We start from the raw sequence: 12,920 nt of genomic DNA on the forward strand, positions 1-12,920 counted from the left end.
TTCTCAGTATCCTCACCAATATTTTAACTGAATGTATGTCTTTTTGATTGTAGCGATGCTAGTGAGTATACAGTAGTATCTCCTTATAGTTTTTTGTTATAAATCTTTTTAAACTAATCTCTGTATTCAACGTGGGCAAATTTACAACCCCGAGATCAAGAGTTGCATGCTCTACCAACTGAGCCAGCCAGGTGCCCCTCCCTGCAGTCCCATCCCAAGATGGGATATTGAGTCCCTTTTCACATGTCTTTTCACATTGTCTGTTCAAATCTTTGACCACTTTTAAAGTGGGTTGTCTTTTTATTGTTTAGTGTAAGAGTTCTTTATATATTCTGGATACAAATCCCTTATCAGATGTATCATTTGCAAATTTTTTTCCCATAGCCCCATTATTTCAAAGTCTTCCTGCTATAAATGGGCACACAGTTCCTAAATCCCAACCCTAGGCCAAAGTCCTGTTACCCATCAACAATCTGCCATAATTCCAACTTCCATATACCCAGAATTGTGAGTCATGTCTATCCTTGTGCTCCATCAACAAACTGCACTATTCTTTTACTATGTGGTAGATCTGCTATGCTAACTGCTGCCCAGAGCAAAACTTCCATTGCTATATCCACTCCCTTAACACCCATCCAGCCTATCCCAACCCTGAACTTTCTACTTCATCACACCGAACTTCCTACTTCCTCTGCCTATACCATGCCCTAGCACAGTTCACTTGTGCCAGTTTGTGGAATCACCCTACTTCATCAAATCTAAGATGCCATTAATTTTAAGGGCAACATTATTTTATGCACCAAGAAAGGGAGGGGGGAGCCACCAAAACAACTCTAGCATGTCTTTGACTATGAAGCCTCTCAGCGTCAGAGATGCTAGAATGTAAAGGAAAAATGTGTCTTAGAATCAACAATACAGTAGTTCTAGACAACAACTCTGTAAGGCTGGTATTGCTGTTCCAGATGAGATCACTGAGGCTCGACAGTTAAATGACCTGCCAAAAGTCACAGTCAGTAAACTTGTAGGACTGGGATCCAAATTCAGGTTTGACTCCAAAGCAATGTCCTGCTTCCATTACACTTTCTTTAATCTGTCATATTAACATCAAAGCATACAGCATGAACCAGTTTAAAAATAAATCCCAACACTCTCAAATAATTATTTTTAAAGTTACAAACTGCTATTACCAAATAGAAAAAAACAATTAAAAGCTGTTTCATTCGAAATGAAAACATTCCATTTCTACATTCAGAATAAAGATCTGAGGATGGAATATAAAAAATACTCTTTGATCTAGCAATTTCACTTCTAGAAATGTATCCTACTGATCCATCTATACAGACAAGAAATGAAATGTGCAAGGTCATTCATTATTGAATTTTTTTTTAACCTAAAAGACTGGAAACAAATATCCTTCAATAAATGGACTGCTTAAATTATGAAACATTCATTCAATATGAATGCAGCCATTAAAAAAAGAATGACTTCATGTACTAATAAACGTGGAGGAATTTACAAGATATGTTGTTAAATAAACAGAGTTTACTTATTTGCATTACTGTGCTTAAAGTATCTCTGGAAAGATACACAAGAGACACAAGATATCATTACCTGTGGGAAGAACTCAACCTGGTTTGCTGGGAGACCCAAACGAGCAGGAAAAAAAAATTTTGTAGGTTTTGAAATCCAAAATATGTGAATGAAAGAGGGAATCAAAGGGAAAGGTCTAGATGAATTAAACACAAACTCTTTAGTAATAAAAGCAGGGCACAGGAATGTGAGGAAGCCTGGTTCTAGACTCAGCAATACCACAACCAGATGAGTGTTCCTAGAGGAATAAACCTCTTTCTTGGCTATTAAGGGAAATGAGAAATCTGCCCCATCTGATCTTTTAAAAAAAAACTCTGGCTCTCTAATTTTATTAGGACATACTTAGTCCCCATACTGTGTCAAACAAAATTTGTAGATTCTATCAAGAATTCCTTTTTTTTATGCATGTGATATAGCAGAAAAAATATCAGAGTTTAAGTTAGGAAGGTTTGCTTATACCCTGAGCTCCCACTACTTTGTAGCTGTAGAATTTGCAGCAGATCACATCACTAACAAGTACTATTACCTGGGAGGCTGAGATTATAGCTACTTTCATAAGTTTGTTAAAGGAGTAAAATAAGACACAAAAAAATTTCTCAGATTTCTAAACCAGTATGTGAAACGTAAATTATTAATATATACAGAACCCCCCTCCAGGTATTATAATTTTTTTTAATTTTTATTTACTTATGATAGTCACAGAGAGAGAGAGAGGCAGAGACACAGGCAGAGGGAGAAGCAGGCTCCATGCACCCGGAGCCCAATGTGGGACTCGATCCCGGGTCTCCAGGATTGCGCCCTGGGCCAAAGGCAGGCGCCAAACTGCTGCGCCACCCAGGGATCCCCCCTCCAGGTATTATAAACTAAGTACAAGAAAGAGCATGGACTTTGGAATCTGTCAGGCCTGGATATCCCAATTACCTGATGTGTGATCTTGGGATTTCAAATCTCAATTTCCTGACCTATCAGATGGCCACAGTGATTCTCATTTGAAAGGGCTACTGTGGACTGCTCAGCTCAAAGGAAGCATTTAAAATTTGGTTCCCGGGCAGCCAGGGTGGCTCAGCGGTTTAGTGCCACCTTCAGCCCAGGGCCTGATTCTGGAGACCCGGGATTGAGTCCCACGTCGGGCTCCCTGCATGGAGTCTGCTTCTCCCTCTGTCTGTGTCTCTGCCTCTCTCTCTCTCTCTCTCTCTCTATCTCTAATGAATGAATGAATGAATGAATGAATGAATAAATAAATAAATAAATAAATAAATAAATAAATAAATAAAATCGTTAAAAATAAAATAAAATAAAATTTGGTTCTCTTGGGGCACCTGGTGGCTCAGTAGGTTAAGTGTCTGCCTTCAGCTCAGGTCATGATCTCAGAGTCCTGGGATGGAGCTCTGCTCAGCTGGAGCCTGCTTCTCCCTCTCCCTCTGCCCCTCCCCCCTGCTCCTGTGCTCCCTCCCTCTCTCTCTCTCAAATAAATAAAATCTTTTAAAAATAAACAAACAAACAAATAAATAAATGGTTCTCTTTATTTCCAAACTTAGAAAAGGCTGCCTCATAAAGCAGGTAGCTGACATCTCTCTTCTGGCTGTAACTTTTGCTGCCCAGGGCCTGGTTGCTTCCCTTTTCATTTCCTTTCCCTTCTATCCACTGCCACCTAGAATATCCTAAACCCCGTCTTCATTTCTCATTTCTTCCAGACAGAGAATGAATGGTCTGTAGGAGCAAAACTCGAAGTAAAAGGGGGCTGGTGATTTTCACGGTCCATGTTCTATTAAACTTTTAAAACTTCCACATGAACCTTCCTTGGGCTCATTCACTAACCCATCCAATTTATAAATGCTAACTGAGCACCTATGATGCATTAGGAGCAAAGGATGGAATCCCAGCTTTTGTAGGGACTGGCAGTTTTGTAGAGGGTTGACCATCAACATATAAATAAGCAAAATATATATAGGAAAGGTCATGTGAACTCTAAAGGAAAATAAAGGGGGCTGACAGCAGCAGGAACTAGCAAGGAGAATGTGATATTGCTTAAGAGAGCCAGAGAGGGCTTTGCTGGCAATGTGACTTTTCAGGATAAAATCCTAGATCAATCCTAGATCAATAAAATCCTAGACTCCAGAGGGAGTCAGCCATGCTGCTATGTGGGGGAGATCACTGCAGGCAGAGAGACATTAAAAGTAGTGAGGTGAGAGTGCAGGTATCATGTGTGAGGAATAGCAAGGAGGCCATGTGGCTACACAGAAAGAACGAATGGGCAAAGTGTACATGAGTTCAGAAAGTTAAAAGAGGCAAAGCCTTGAAGGCCATGATTAAGGACTTTGGATCTTATTCTAAATAAAATGAAAAGCACTACAGAGTTTGATGCTCGGATCTTATTCTACACTGGCTGTAGAATAAGCCTTCCTTTCCCAGTCTTGGTATGTAATGGACAGAAGTCTTTCTGATACTTCCTTTCACAGGGATTAGTCAACAACCATCCCACAAAGGCAATCGAAGCAGTGTGTATGTACACTTCACTTACAATACCCTTTAAAATGTTGTGGCAAAAGATTTCTATTGATTCAAGGAGGAAAAAAAGTAAAAGCATTTTATACATATTTAGGGAAATGTAGGTCAATTATATGTGAAAGTTATTTCAGTAATACATTTTTAAATGTGCTTAATCATTTTATAGAAATATAGGTACAAGTGAAGAATATTAACACTGTAATATGGATTTCTTTTTTTTTTAAAGATTTTATTATTTATTCATGAGAATACATAGAGAGGAGACAGAGAGAGAGGCAGAGGCACAGGCTGAGGGAGAAGCAGGCTCCATGCAGGAGCCCAACGTGGGACTCGATCCGGGGTCTCCAGGGTCACACCCTGGGATGAAGGCAGGCGCCAAACCGCTGAGCCACCCAGGCTGCCCCTGTAATACGGATTTCAAGAGTACCCATGGTATAGTAAGTTCATTCACTTGACAAATATTTGTTGGAGTATTTACTGCTTAGGAACTGGGATATAGTCCTGAGTGAGAATAAAACTCATGTGGCTCCTTCCTCCTGTGGAGCTTGCATCCTAGTAGCAGAGACAATACATAAATAAGCAGAATAAAGATAACTTTTTTTTGAGAGATAGAGAGAGAGGTAAGGACAGTGGGGGAAGGGGAGAGAGGAGAAAAGGAGGGAGAAGGTGGGAGAGGGAGGGAGAGAATCCCAAGCAGGCTTGATCTCACAACCCTGAGATCACGATCTGAGCTGAAATCAACAGATGCTTAACCGACTGAGCCACCCAGGAGCCCCAATATGAAAATTTTTGAGATAAGTACTACAAAACAGAACAGACTCCAGTGGCTAGAGAATGGATGGAAGAAGGGGCTTCTTTTTAAAAAATTAGAAAAAATAAAATAAAAAATAAAAAAATTAGAGTACCAAATATTGTAGCCATGGGTCTATAGCACAACTGAACTTAAAAGAAAAAGAGCCTTATTAAACCTCTTATCCTAAAAATAAGAACTAAATTTCTCATGACCTTCATCTCAAAGTGGGAGAGGAGAGAATGTTCTTACCAGAGGTTCTCTCCTAACCACATGCCAGAAGGTTGGGCCAGCACTTCTCAGAAAGTGGCTCTGTCTATTCACACCAAAGACTACCTACCCTTCTTACTTCTAACTATTTAGCCCCATTTATCCACCCAGCAATTCCTGGTTTCTGTGAAATCCCTCCTTGTGGCACACAAATTTAAATCAGACTAGATCACTGGACAAATTTAAACTCTTTTAAGTGGAGAAAACATGATTCATATCAAAAGGAAGCATATAAACATTCATCTTACAAAAATACCCAAATATGTATATTTTAAAAGTCAAGAGTTAAATGCCATGTGTTCGTAGAATTTAAGACTTTGCTCACACCATTTAAAGTCCCAAATTATAGCTTGCCTATATGCACACAGCCTAATTTTACAGTACAAGAATGCCACATCAATTACAAACCACACGAAGAGAAAATAAACATGCAACTAAATTTTGAATCACATTTGTATGTACATAGGTCGGATACTATTCTTCCCTTTAGTAAAAGTACTTTTACAATGCTCATTAGCAAATTCGAGAAAAGGTTTTACTCACTGTAGTGGGCTGACTGACTTGCGGCACCCAGAAAGATGCCTAACTCCTAATATGCTCATACTTGTGAATTTGATCTTACTTGGAATTAGGGTCTTTGAAGATACAATTAAGTTATAGATCTCCAGATGAGATCATCCTGGACTTAAATCAAATGGTTGTGTGTTCCTAAAAGAAAAGAGGGGAAGATTTGAGACACACAAACACAGACAAGACCCAGAGCAGAAGGCCACATGAAGGTGAAGACAGACTGGAGTGATGTGTCCACAAGCCAAGGAACACCAAGGACTGCCAACAATCATCAGAAGCTGGGAGAAAGGCATGGAAGGGGATCCTCCCTCAGAACCCCCAGAGGAAACCAACTCTGTCCACAACCTGACTTCAAGGTTCTGGCCCCAGAACTGCAAGAGAATACATTTCTGTTGTTTAAAGCTACATTTATGGTAATTTGTTATAGCAGACCCAGGAATCTAACACATTCACCTATAAAATTTGAATTCCCCCTTCTTACTAATAATTTTTTGTATGTCGTTCGTAAGCCCAAGAAGAGTGGAGGACAAAACAGAATATTTTTTCTATTCACGAAACTATTAAAACTGAGCTGCATTCAGAGTACCAACACCACAATTTATTACAAAGAGATATACATAGACACACAGTTCCTGAAAGGAACAGTTTTCATTCTCTGAACTAGAAAGATTCAGTCAACAAAATAAAAAGTGAAGGAAGGTATATGGATTTAAATAGTTCTAAGTTCTTGGGATCCCTGGGTGGCGCAGCGGTTTGGCGCCTGCCTTTGGCCCAGGGCGCGATCCTGGAGACCCGGGATCGAATCCCACATCGGGCCCCCGGTGCATGGAGCCTGCTTCTCCCTCTGCCTGTGTCTCTGCCTCTCTCTCTCTCTCTCTGTGACTATCATGAATAAATAAATTTTAAAAAATCTTTAAAAAAAAAAAATAGTTCTAAGTTCTTAATAGTTTGGGGAAAATAGTCTAAAAGAAGTATAATTATCAAAATTATCAAAAAGAACTATATATAATTACATGTAATAATAAAGTCTCAAGAGCATAACAAAATATTATTTTACTTTAGTTTTTTATTATAAAATAATATATCCCAGCTGTAAAAAATTTGGGAAATCATAAGAAAAAAAATTTAATACTCACCTTTAAAATCAAATCTGGTCCTCACCACAATTTCTCACCTTTATTGCTCAAATAAGGCCCAGCATTACAGGCCTTTGTTTACAATCAAGTTTATATGGCAGTTACACAACTATGAAATTGAGAGTGTACAATGGAAATTCTGATCTAATTTTAACATAAGCCTTATAATTGAAACACACAAATGGGAACTACAAGGAGAGGCTATTGTCATGGGGGTTTCCGACAAGGTGCTTTCCCTTCATCATTTTGGGTCCTAAACTGTTCTGGTCTCTAATCATAATTTACATATCAACCAAGTCCTCAATTTTAGAAATAATATTTTTAAGAGAGAAAAAGCAATAGATGATGATCAAAATACTAACAAATTTTATTTAAGAGTTTTTGGATACTGATCTCCCACATTTCGCTTTCATTTTATTTTCTCAAAAATAAGAATCAAATAGATGGCACAAAAAGTAGTAAAGAGGAACATCTAAGCTGCCACACAATAGCGAAGATTGCAACACTGAGGGTGAAAATTTTTGCCAAATCGAATCTCTGAATGCATGCTAACAAGTGATGTTTTTGTTGAAAACAAAAATTTCACTAACTCCAGGTACAATTTTAAACTGTTCTGCCATTTAGATATGTTTACACAAAATTACACAGCATCTCCATTCCTTCAGTGTGGACTGCACACAACGACTTCCTTCCAAAGAATACGGTATGGAACATGGCTTTATAGTAGAGGAACCACACACAATATCTCAGCCAGGTGACCATGATCAACATCAATAGTAAGAATTATGTTGATACCCTTGATGTGATGTGATGTGATGTGATGTGATGTGATGTGATGTGATGTGATGAACATGGCACTTTTCACTTCTGTCTTCCTTCTAAAAACCCGTAACCCCAGTTTAGTCATGAGAAAAGCATCAGACAAATTCCAATAGAGGGGCAGTTACAAATACTTTGTAAGTTCTCCTCAAAGAAGTTGGTCAAGGTCATCAAAAACAAAGGAAGTCAGCAAAGAGGAACCCAAGGAAACATGACAACTAAATGTAATGTGGTATCCTGACTGAATCTCAGAACAGAAAACAGATACAGGTAAAAACTATGGACTCCTGACTAAAGTATGAACTTCAGTTAATAACAAAGTATCATCAATATTGCTTCATTAATTATAACAAATATTCCGCACAATGTCCAAGGTTATTAACAGGGAAACTCGATGCTGGGTATATGGAAACTGTTCTATCCTCTCAATTTTTCTATAAATCTAAAAATTTTCTTAAATAAAATCTATTTTAAAATTTACATGGCAGTCATTTCCAGTAAAATACTAATTAAGGTCCCAGATAAGACTTTTCTAATCATCCACATGTAAAGCTTAACTTATAGAAAACAACTAGAGCTACTCAGTACACAGTTTCTTTTAGCACTAAGATTCCATCTAGATTTTGCAAGACTGATAATTAAAGTACTTGGGGGCAAGATAAAGGGTGTCTAGACCTACTTTACCTTTCAAACAAACATCTGATTTATCATGATAAGGATGTGAAAACCCAAGGTCTCATAATCACAGAGCTATTTATAAATAAGTTAATTTGAAACCAATAAAAATAACCAAAAAAAAAAATAGTAATTCAGAAGATGCTTCTAAAGCAGCTTTGTGCAGGAAGTTTTGGCCTTTCTTCCATCACCATGGACGAAAATAAACATGTCTCTAAACACACTGATTCCCCATTTCCTCATTTACATAATGAAAAGTGACTATAGCATAGTGCAATATCCAAAGGATGCTCACAAAATAATAGCATATCATAAATAAGAACGTAACATTCTTAAACACTTCACTAGCATCTGCTAAAAGCAACTAATTCTGGTAAAGTCTATGTAATACTTTGTCTCTGGTTTGCATCAATATGAACAAGAGAACCACAAGAGGAAGACCAAATGGGTATAAAGGGGGGGCAATTGAAGTCACATTTAACTTATCAGCATTTACCGGGCCCTCCTCTTAAATGCATCCTCCTGCAAAAGTTCCTAAAGAAACTCTCATTTCAATTAACACTCACTGAGATGATCCTAAAAACTGTTACATTGCAATTCAGCAAAAGTAGGGTTCTAAACGCAAATCACACATTGAAGGATAACACAAATGAGTAAGTCCTTGCCCTCAAGGCATCTACTAGTTGTCAAACAGAAGGCAAGACAAGGAAAAAATGCCATCTTCTGTTGATTCTAGGATGCCATCAATTGGAAGATGCATCCTAATTACAAAGATATTAAACAAATAATTTTTTAATGTCTCAGAATGGATAAGATACCATAGTTTCTGGATAACAAACGCTACAGTGAGTTTAACCTCAAATACTGGAGAGGCACAGGTGTAGATGTACTGCCATCTGATATTACTATCTTCAAAGGTCCGGGTGTCAGCATGAGCAGTGCTGCGACCCGTAATCCTCTAAATAAATGGGAAAATACAATTCAAAATTTATACATCTTGCCAAGAACAAATTTATTTACCAAATGTAAAACAGACCTGTTAGAGATGCAGAATATCTTTATCAACAAAAAGTTTTAAAGCCAACATGAATAAATTCATATTGACATTTCACTAAATTATTTGGGAAACAAAATTCACAGGTAATTTTTTACTCCTAAGAAATGGTTGTTTTACATAAAGACTCCTAACTCTGGGAAACGAACTAGGGGTGGTGGAAGGGGAGGAGGGCGGGGGGTGGGGGTGAATGGATGACAGGCACTGAGGGGGGGCACTTGATGGGATGAGCACTGGGTGTTATTCTGTATGTGGGCAAATTGAACACCAATAAAAAATAAATTTATTATTTAAAAAAAAAAAAGAAATGGTCGTTTTATCAGAAAGAAACTTAACCAGATCCTAACCATCTTATTAACCAGATGAGAGAACTTAATCAGTTTTCCCTCTTAAGTTTCCTCTACAAAACAAATCTGATATACCAACACTTTTAAGTGCACAGAGAGAGCAATCATAAACTACATTTCTAAAAGAGAACCAGGCCATTGTCAGAGATAACAGGAAGAACAAAACAATCATTTTCATGTTTTTCCCTTCAGTTAGGACCAACACTCTACTTTAGGACAGGAAAGCCTTGTCTTTGCAAACTCCTTAAGGCCATGCACATAAACCCTAGAGAAATATTTGTTGAATGAATGAATCACTATCCTAATAAATCCTATTTGGACATTCACTTCTTTTTAACACTAGAGTGCCCAGGGATGAGATGACATCTGTTCAGTTAGGTGCCCCTTCTAAGAGAAGCAAAACCTTTGCTTTACAGCAGGAAATCTAACCCAGGGCAGGGGAACCACCTATCCCAGTCTCCCAGGACATGCTTCCCTGCTGTGGTCACTGCAAAAGAACCTAACTCGGCCAGGTCACGGAACAGCTAAGACAAAAATATTTCCTGAGGAAGACAGACGGTGTACAGTAAAGACAACCCAAACACAGATATCTTATCGATTCTTTCAATCCCCACTTTTGAGGCTATTCAAAAATAACTGTAAATCTGACTAACAGAAAAATTAAGTTTTACACTCCAAACTCCTTCAGGGACACATAAGTCAGGTACACACAGAATTACATGTACTGACTTGGCAGCAATGCCTGAACACAATTTATATTTACATGTGCCAGGCACTAAGTGCTTTAGATACATTAGCTTACTGAAACCTCACAAGAAGTCCATGAAGTAGGTAAGCACTATTATTATTCACCTCTATCTTACAGGTGAGGAGGAGGAGACAGAAGAGGTTAAGTAACTTGCCCAAAGCCACAGGCAATAAGTGGTGGAGACTGATTCCAAGCAGTCTGGCTCAATTCTGTGCCCAAAACCACTACATTACACTGAGAGCTACCTTTGGAAAACAAAATAAATGTATTGTCTCTATTTTCTCTATATTTATGGAGTTAAATGTCCAGACCTCAAACCGTCCCCACACATCTCGGTCAATCCTGACACTGGTAATAAGCCAGCCAGTGGTCAAAGAAATGTTTCCTAGGTATGTATGACGGACACTGCAATAAACATAGATCTAAAACTATCCAGACAGACTCCCTTCTACCTTCACAGATAACTGCAAGTTTACTGTACATTATGATTTCTCTTTCACCTTTATTTTTTTTAAAGATTTGTTTATTCATGAGAGACACAGAGAGAAAGAGGCAGAGACACAGGCAGAGGGAGAAGCAGGCTCCATGCAGGGAGCCTGATGTGGGACTTGATCCCGGGTCTCCAGGATCACGCCCTGGGCTGAAGGCGGCGCTAAACCACTGAGCCATCCTGGCTGCCCTCTCTTTCCCCTTCAAATTGTTATATCAAAACATCTCATACCCAATACTAAACTGGTAAAAGGTCATCATGCTACCCAACACTTATGGTAGAGAAATACAAATAATCAGTTTTATTTTCCCAAGTACAAAATGATTATGTAATCAAAACAACAGGAACTTGCAGGATAAAGAGAATCCAACATGACAAGATAAAGCGAGTTAGTTCCATCCAACCAACATTGAGTCTAAGACCTCTTACCTTAAGGCATTCACAATAAGGAAGCTGTCAGCCCAAAAGAGGAAAAGAAAGAGTTTACCAGAAATAAGATTATAAAAATACTAAACAACTCAACTGTAATCATGTTACATATTTACAACAAACTAATCATTGTACAAATGTTTAAAGAAGAAGGAATGATAGGGGCGAGAGAGTCACAGAGTAAAAGAATATAAAGATGAGTTAAGTAAAGGTCTTCCTGCATAATTCGTTTATTTAGTTGTAGCCCTGTCTACTCACTTCATCCCACAAAAAAAGCCACATTCATTTGAGGTCATTTTACCTCCTGCTATTTCCTCTGCAGTGAGTCTGCAAAGTTGTGAGGCATGGTGGTGATCCTACTCATTGAACAGAAAGCAATTGAGTGAAACATACAAGCAACCAAACCTCTGGCACCCTGTAAAACCACAAGAGAGCAACATCTTTTTTTCCCATGTTCTAACACATTTTTTAAAGTCATTTTCTTAAGCAGCAATATACCTAGAATGACTGCATGCTTGTCTAGAGTCATACACTCTCTACCTAAAGTCAGGTCAATGGACACTAAAACTGGATATTAAGTCAAAAATTGTAAATGGACTGCATTAAGCAACTCTCACTGGCTGACTTGCTCATTTCACTAATTTCAATCTATAAACAAAAGCAACTGAAATTTTTTTCTGTAGAAACTCATTAATACTTAGTCTCCAAAGTTAAACTTCAGGTTGGCCCAGAGATTTGCCTTAATCCATTTTTTGTTGCATTCAGAAAAACTTATGTAAAAACATTAGCTAAGAATAGAAGACAAAAGCTGAAAAAAAGGAATTTTTCTGAAAAGCACTACATAAACTGTGTTTATATATAAACAGCATGGATGGAAAAAAAACAGCATGGATGGGCAAAAGTAAAAATACTAAGTAATATAATTTATTATATATATATATATATATAACAGCATGGATGGAAAAAAAAACAGCATGGATGGGCAAAAGTAAAAATACTAAGTAATATAATTTATTTTTGAAGACCCTATATGCAGTTATGAAAAGAAACAGCATATAAAAAATGGCAAAACTGGGCAGCCCCGATGGCCCAGCGGTTTAGCGCCGCCTTCAGCTCAGGGTGTGATCCTAGAGACCAGGGATGGAGTCCCACACCAGGCTCCCTGCATGGAGCCTGCTTTTCCCACTGCCTGTGTCTCTGCCCCCCTCTCTCTCTCTGTCATGAATAAATAAATAAAATCTTTTTTTTTTAAATGGGAAAACTCTGAAAATACCAGTTAATTTTCATAGTACCTTAAGTAACTTAACAATAAAAGAGAAAACTGATTGTAGTAAAGAAATAAAGGCAGGTCAATACTTTTAAACCTCTGGAGAGTGTCCATACTGGCTCTCCTCTTCTACTAGTAGGACTCCCCAGGAGCAAATGTATTTTCTCAACACATTTCCCTTCATGGAAAGGTGGTGGGATGGGGTAGGGAACTCTACAAGGATGGCA

At 38.1% G+C, this 12,920-nt stretch overlaps 1 protein-coding gene across 4 annotated transcripts in view; it reads right to left on the reverse strand.

The window, feature by feature from the left end:
• The window catches only part of RRAS2 (RAS related 2), an 89,506-nt gene that overhangs the window by 36,532 nt on the left and 40,054 nt on the right, over window positions 1-12,920 (reverse strand). The gene's annotated exons all lie outside the window — the stretch shown is intronic.

The sequence above is a fragment of the Canis lupus genome, chromosome 21 (assembly GCF_003254725.2).
Source record: "Canis lupus dingo isolate Sandy chromosome 21, ASM325472v2, whole genome shotgun sequence".
Classification (NCBI taxonomy): Eukaryota; Metazoa; Chordata; class Mammalia; order Carnivora; family Canidae; genus Canis; species Canis lupus.